This window comes from Mixophyes fleayi, chromosome 3 (assembly GCF_038048845.1).
Source record: "Mixophyes fleayi isolate aMixFle1 chromosome 3, aMixFle1.hap1, whole genome shotgun sequence".
In the NCBI taxonomy this organism is placed as follows: domain Eukaryota; kingdom Metazoa; phylum Chordata; class Amphibia; order Anura; family Limnodynastidae; genus Mixophyes; species Mixophyes fleayi.
In genome coordinates this window covers 71,431,891-71,436,890 of record NC_134404.1, presented here as the reverse complement: position 1 = coordinate 71,436,890, position 5,000 = coordinate 71,431,891, and the positions used below count along the sequence as shown (strand labels likewise).

At 46.6% G+C, this 5,000-nt stretch overlaps 13 non-coding genes and 8 pseudogenes across 13 annotated transcripts in view; all 21 read right to left on the bottom strand.

The window, feature by feature from the left end:
- Nucleotides 1–125: 125 nt before the first annotated feature.
- Nucleotides 126–244, bottom strand: LOC142146047 (5S ribosomal RNA). Its single transcript, XR_012689925.1, has one exon. It is a non-coding gene; the product is annotated as a 5S ribosomal RNA (ribosomal RNA).
- A 272-nt stretch (nucleotides 245–516) lies between these two features.
- On the bottom strand, nucleotides 517–635 carry LOC142146112 (5S ribosomal RNA; annotated as a pseudogene).
- An 80-nt stretch (nucleotides 636–715) lies between these two features.
- Nucleotides 716–834, bottom strand: LOC142146512 (5S ribosomal RNA). Its single transcript, XR_012689981.1, has one exon. It is a non-coding gene; the product is annotated as a 5S ribosomal RNA (ribosomal RNA).
- Nucleotides 835–915: 81 nt separating this feature from the next.
- On the bottom strand, nucleotides 916–1,034 carry LOC142145319 (5S ribosomal RNA; annotated as a pseudogene).
- Nucleotides 1,035–1,114: 80 nt separating this feature from the next.
- Nucleotides 1,115–1,233, bottom strand: LOC142145651 (5S ribosomal RNA). Its single transcript, XR_012689884.1, has one exon. It is a non-coding gene; the product is annotated as a 5S ribosomal RNA (ribosomal RNA).
- Nucleotides 1,234–1,315: 82 nt separating this feature from the next.
- Nucleotides 1,316–1,434, bottom strand: LOC142147499 (5S ribosomal RNA). The gene has a single exon (XR_012690644.1). It is a non-coding gene; the product is annotated as a 5S ribosomal RNA (ribosomal RNA).
- A 272-nt stretch (nucleotides 1,435–1,706) lies between these two features.
- LOC142145951 (5S ribosomal RNA) lies at nucleotides 1,707–1,825 on the bottom strand (annotated as a pseudogene).
- Nucleotides 1,826–1,905: 80 nt separating this feature from the next.
- Nucleotides 1,906–2,024, bottom strand: LOC142147279 (5S ribosomal RNA). Its single transcript, XR_012690433.1, has one exon. It is a non-coding gene; the product is annotated as a 5S ribosomal RNA (ribosomal RNA).
- An 81-nt stretch (nucleotides 2,025–2,105) lies between these two features.
- Nucleotides 2,106–2,224, bottom strand: LOC142145408 (5S ribosomal RNA). Its single transcript, XR_012689855.1, has one exon. It is a non-coding gene; the product is annotated as a 5S ribosomal RNA (ribosomal RNA).
- An 80-nt stretch (nucleotides 2,225–2,304) lies between these two features.
- Nucleotides 2,305–2,423, bottom strand: LOC142145184 (5S ribosomal RNA; annotated as a pseudogene).
- Nucleotides 2,424–2,504: 81 nt separating this feature from the next.
- LOC142145587 (5S ribosomal RNA) lies at nucleotides 2,505–2,623 on the bottom strand. The gene has a single exon (XR_012689876.1). It is a non-coding gene; the product is annotated as a 5S ribosomal RNA (ribosomal RNA).
- An 81-nt stretch (nucleotides 2,624–2,704) lies between these two features.
- LOC142145519 (5S ribosomal RNA) lies at nucleotides 2,705–2,823 on the bottom strand (annotated as a pseudogene).
- Nucleotides 2,824–3,096: 273 nt separating this feature from the next.
- Nucleotides 3,097–3,215, bottom strand: LOC142145849 (5S ribosomal RNA; annotated as a pseudogene).
- An 80-nt stretch (nucleotides 3,216–3,295) lies between these two features.
- LOC142147749 (5S ribosomal RNA) lies at nucleotides 3,296–3,414 on the bottom strand. Its single transcript, XR_012690820.1, has one exon. It is a non-coding gene; the product is annotated as a 5S ribosomal RNA (ribosomal RNA).
- An 81-nt stretch (nucleotides 3,415–3,495) lies between these two features.
- On the bottom strand, nucleotides 3,496–3,614 carry LOC142145638 (5S ribosomal RNA). The gene has a single exon (XR_012689882.1). It is a non-coding gene; the product is annotated as a 5S ribosomal RNA (ribosomal RNA).
- Nucleotides 3,615–3,696: 82 nt separating this feature from the next.
- Nucleotides 3,697–3,815, bottom strand: LOC142145141 (5S ribosomal RNA). Its single transcript, XR_012689829.1, has one exon. It is a non-coding gene; the product is annotated as a 5S ribosomal RNA (ribosomal RNA).
- Nucleotides 3,816–4,086: 271 nt separating this feature from the next.
- LOC142147732 (5S ribosomal RNA) lies at nucleotides 4,087–4,205 on the bottom strand. The gene has a single exon (XR_012690817.1). It is a non-coding gene; the product is annotated as a 5S ribosomal RNA (ribosomal RNA).
- Nucleotides 4,206–4,286: 81 nt separating this feature from the next.
- LOC142145930 (5S ribosomal RNA) lies at nucleotides 4,287–4,405 on the bottom strand. The gene has a single exon (XR_012689914.1). It is a non-coding gene; the product is annotated as a 5S ribosomal RNA (ribosomal RNA).
- Nucleotides 4,406–4,489: 84 nt separating this feature from the next.
- On the bottom strand, nucleotides 4,490–4,608 carry LOC142147718 (5S ribosomal RNA; annotated as a pseudogene).
- A 79-nt stretch (nucleotides 4,609–4,687) lies between these two features.
- LOC142147830 (5S ribosomal RNA) lies at nucleotides 4,688–4,807 on the bottom strand (annotated as a pseudogene).
- Nucleotides 4,808–4,888: 81 nt separating this feature from the next.
- LOC142146034 (5S ribosomal RNA) overlaps nucleotides 4,889–5,000 on the bottom strand; it is a 119-nt gene continuing 7 nt past the window's right edge. The window contains exon 1 of the ribosomal RNA XR_012689924.1: nucleotides 4,889–5,000. This exon is cut by the window's right edge and continues 7 nt beyond it. This is a non-coding gene — a ribosomal RNA (5S ribosomal RNA).

The following is a 5,000-nucleotide window of genomic DNA, read 5'->3' as shown; positions in this document are numbered from 1 at the left end:
TCAGATGATATTGGGCTTGTTCAGGGTGGTGTGGCTGTAGGTATTGGTTTCCTATTGACCTACATCTCTTATACATATGAAAACCAGCATTGAAGGAGGCCGGAACAAGAGAGAGAAAAAAAAAATGCCTACAGCACCTGGTATTTCCAGGTGGTCTCCCATCGAAGTACTAACCAGGCCCAGCCCTGCTTAGCTTCCAAGATCAGATGAGATTGGGCTTGTTCAGGGTGGTGTGGCTGTAGGTCATGGTTTCCTATTGACCTACATCTCTTATACATCTCAAAACCAGCATTGAAGGAAGTCGGAACAAGAGAGAAAAAAAAAAGGGCCTACAGCACCTGGTATTCCCAGGTGGTCTCGCATCCAAGTACTAACCAACCCCGGCTCTGCTTAGCTTCCAATATCAGGCTTGTTCAGGGTGGTGTGGCTGTATGTATTTGTTTCCTATTGACCTACATCTCTTATACATCTAAAAACCAGCATTGAAGGAAGCCGGAACAAGAGAGAAAAAAAAAAAGCCTACAGCACCTGGTATTCCCAGGTGGTCTCCCATCCAAGTACTAACCAGGCCTGGCCCTGTTTAGCTTCCAAGATCAGACAAGATTGGGCTTGTTTAGAGATGTGTAGCTGTAGGTTTTGGCTTCTTATTGACCTACATCTCTTATTATCTCAAAACCAGCATTGAAGGAAGCCGGAACAAGAGAGAAAAAAAAAAGGCCTACAGCACCTGGTATTTCCAGGTGGTCTCCCATCCAAGTACTAACCAGGCCCGTCCCTGCTTAGCTTCCAAGATCAGACGAGATTGGGCTTGTTCAGGGTGGTGTGGCTGTAGGTATTGTTTTCCTATTGACGTACATCTCTTATACATCTAGAAACCAGCATTGAAGGAAGCCGGAACAAGAGAGAAGAAAAAAAGGCCTACAGCACCTGGTATTCCCAGGTGGTCACCCATCCAAGTACTAACCAGGCCTGGCTCTGCTTAGCTTGCAAGATCAGACGAGATTGGGCTTGTTCAGGGTGGTGTGGCTGTAGGTATTGGTTTCCTATTGACCTACATCTCTTATACATCTGAAAACCAACATTGAAGGAGGCCGGAACAAGAGAGAAAAAAAAAAGCCTACAGCACCTGGTATTTCCAGGTGGTCTCCCATCCAAGTACTAACCAGGCCCAGCCCTGCTTAGCTTCCAAGATCAGACGAGATTGGGCTTGTTCAGGGTGGTGTGGCTGTAGGTATTGGTTTCCTATTGACCTACATCTCTTATACATCTAAAAACAAGCATTGAAGGAAGCCGGAACAAGAGAGAAAAAAAAAAAGGCCTACAGCACCTGGTATTCCCAGGTGGTCTCCCATCCAAGTACTAACCAGGCCCAGCCCTGCTTAGCTTCCAAGATCAGACGAGATAGGGCTTGTTCAGGGTGGTGTGCCTGTAGGTATTGGTTTCCTATTGACCTACATCTCTTATACATCTCAAAACCAGCATTGAAGGAAGTCGGAACAAGAGAGAAAAAAAAAAGGGCCTACAGCACCTGGTATCCCCAGGTGGTCTCGCATCCAAGTACTAACCAGGCCTGGCTCTGCTTAGCTTCCAAGATCAGGCTTGTTCAGGGTGGTGTGGCTGTAGGTATTGGTTTCCTATTGACATACATCTCTTATACATCTAAAAACCAGCATTGAATGAAGCCGGAACAAGAGAGAAAAAAAAAAAGCCTACAGCACCTGGTACTCCCAGGTGGTCTCCCATCCAAGTACTAACCAGGCCTGGCCCTGCTTAGCTTCCAAGATCAAACGAGATTGGGCTTGTTTAGAGATGTGTAGCTGTAGATTTTGGTTTCCTATTGACCTACATCTCTTATAATCTCAAAACCAGCATTGAAGGAAGCCGGAACAAGAGAGAAAAAGAAAAGGCCTACAGCACGTGGTATTCCCAGGTGGTCTCCCATCCAAGTACTAACCAGGCCCGTCCCTGCTTAGCTTCCAAGATCAGACGAGATTGGGCTTGTTCAGGGTGGTGTGGCTGTAGGTATTGTTTTCCTATTGACCTACATCTCTTATACATCTAGAAAACAGCATTGAAGGAAGCCGGAACAAGAGAGAAGAAAAAAAGGCCTACAGCACCTGGTATTCCCAGGTGGTCTCCCATCCAAGTACTAACCAGGCCCGGCTCTGCTTAGCTTCCAAGATCAGATGAGATTGGGCTTGTTCAGGGTGGTGTGGCTGTAGGTATTGGTTTCCTATTGACCTACATCTCTTATACATCTGAAAACCAACATTGAAGGAAGCCGGAACAAGAGAGAAAAAAAAAAGCCTACAGCACCTGGTATTTCCAGGTGGTCTCCCATCCAAGTACTAACCAGGCCCAGCCCTGCTTAGCTTCCAAGATCAGACAAGATTGGGCTTGTTCATGGTGGTGTGGCTGTAGGTATTGTTTTCCTATTGACCTACATCTCTTATACATCTAAAAACAAGCATTGAAGGAAGCCGGAACAAGAGAGAAAAAAAAAAGGCCTACAGCACCTGGTATTCCCAGGTGGTCTCCCATCCAAGTACTAACCAGGCCCAGCCCTGCTTAGCTTCCAAGATCAGACGAGATTGGGCTTGTTCAGGGTGGTGTGGCTGTAGGTATTGGTTTCCTATTGACCTACATCTCTTATACATCTCAAAACCAGCATTGAGGGAGGCCGGAACAAGAGAGAAAAAAAAAAGGCCTACAGCACCTGGTATTTCCAGGTGGTCTCCCATCCAAGTACTAACCAGGCCCAGCCCTGCTTAGCTTCCAAGATCAGACAAGATTGGGCTTGTTCATTGTGGTGTGGCTGTAGGTATTGGTTTACTATTGACCTACATCTCTTATACATCTCAAAACCAGCATTGAAGGAAGTCGGAACAAGAGAGAAAAAAAAAAGGGCCTGCAGCACCTGGTATCCCCAGGTGGTCTCGCATCCAAGTACTAACCAGGCATGGCTCTGCTTAGCTTCCAAGATCAGGCTTGTTCAGGGTGGTGTGGCTGTAGGTATTGGTTTCCTATTGACATACATCTCTTATACATCTAAAAACCAGCATTGAAGGAAGCCGGAACAAGAGAGAAAAAAAAAAAAGCCTACAGCACCTGGTATTCCCAGGTGGTCTCCCATCCAAGTACTAACCAGGCCTGGCGCTGCTTAGCTTCCAAGATCAAACGAGATTGGGCTTGTTTAGAGATGTGTAGCTGTAGGTTTTGGTTTCCTATTGACCTACATCTCTTATAATCTCAAAACCAGCATTGAAGGAAGCCGGAACAAGAGAGAAAAAAAAAAGACCTACAGCACCTGGTATTCCCAGGTGGTCTCCCATCCAAGTACTAACCAGGCCCGTCCCTGCTTAGCTTCCAAGATCAGACGAGATTGGGCTTGTTCAGGGTGGTGTGGCTGTAGGTATTGGTTTACTATTGACCTACATCTCTTATACATCTGAAAACCAACATTAAAGGAGGCCGGAACAAGAGAGAAAAAAAAAAAGCCTACAGCACCTGGTATTTCCAGGTGGTCTCCCATCCAAGTACTAACCAGGCCCAGCCCTGCTTAGCTTCCAAGATCAGACGAGATTGGGCTTGTTCAGGGTGGTGTGGCTGTAGGTAATGTTTTCCTATTGACCTACATCTCTTATACATCTAAAAACAAGCATTGAAGGAAGCCGGAACAAGAGAGAAAAAAAAAAAGGCCTACAGCACCTGGTATTCCCAGGTGGTCTCCCATCCAAGTACTAACCAGGCCCAGCCCTGCTTAGCTTCCAAGATCAGACGAAATTGGGCTTGTTCAGGGTGGTGTGGCTGTAGGTATTATTTTCGTATTGACCTACATCTCTTATACATCTAGAAACCAGCATTGAAGGAAGCCGGAACAAGAGACAAGAAAAAAAGGCCTACAGCACCTGGTATTCCCAGGTGGTCTCCCATCCAAGTACTAACCAGGCATGGCTCTGCTTAGCTTCCAAGATCAGGCTTGTTCAGGGTGGTGTGGCTGTAGGTATTGGTTTCCTATTGACCTACATCTCTTATACATCTAGAAACCAGCATTGAAGGAAGCCGGAACAAGAGAGAAGAAAAAAAGGCCTACAGCACCTGGTATTCCCAGGTGGTCTCCCATCCAAGTACTAACCAGGCCCGTCCCTGCTTAGCTTCCAAGATCAGACGAGATTGGGCTTGTTCAGGGTGGTGTGGCTGTAGGTATTGTTTTCCTATTGACCTACATCTCTGATACATCTAGAAACCAGCATTGAAGGAAGCCGGAACAAGAGAGAAGAAAAAAAGGCCTACAGCACCTGGTATTCCCAGGTGGTCTCCCATCCAAGTACTAACCAGGCCCGGCTCTGCTTAGCTTCCAAGATCAGACGAGATTGGGCTTGTTCAGGGTGGTGTGGCTGTAGGTAATGGTTTCCTATTGACCTACATCTCTTATACATCTCAAAACCAGCATTGAAGGAGGCCGGAACAAGAGAGAAAAAAAAAAAAAAGCCTACAGCACCTGGTATTTCCAGGTGGTCTCCCATCCAAGTACTAACCAGGCCCAGCCCTGCTTAGCTTCCAAGATCAGACAAGATTGGGCTTGTTCAGGGTGGTGTGGCTGTAGGTATTGGTTTCCTATTGACCTACATCTCTTATACATCTCAAAACCAGCATTGAAGGTGGCCGGAACAAGAGAGAAAAAAAAAGCCTACAGCACCTGGTATTTCCAGGTGGTCTCCCATCCAAGTACTAACCAGGCCCAGCCCTGCTTAGCTTCCAAGATCAGACGAGATTGGGCTTGTTCAGGGGTGGTGTGGCTGTAGGTATTGTTTTCTTATTGACCTACATCTCTTATACATCTAGAAACCAGCATTGAAGGAAGCCGGAACAAGAGAGAAGAAAAAAAGGCCTACAGCACCTGGTATTCCCAGGTGGTCTCCCATCCAAGTACTAACCAGGCCTGTCCCTGCTTAGCTTCCAAGATCAGATGAGATTGGGCTTGTTCAGGGTGGTGTGGC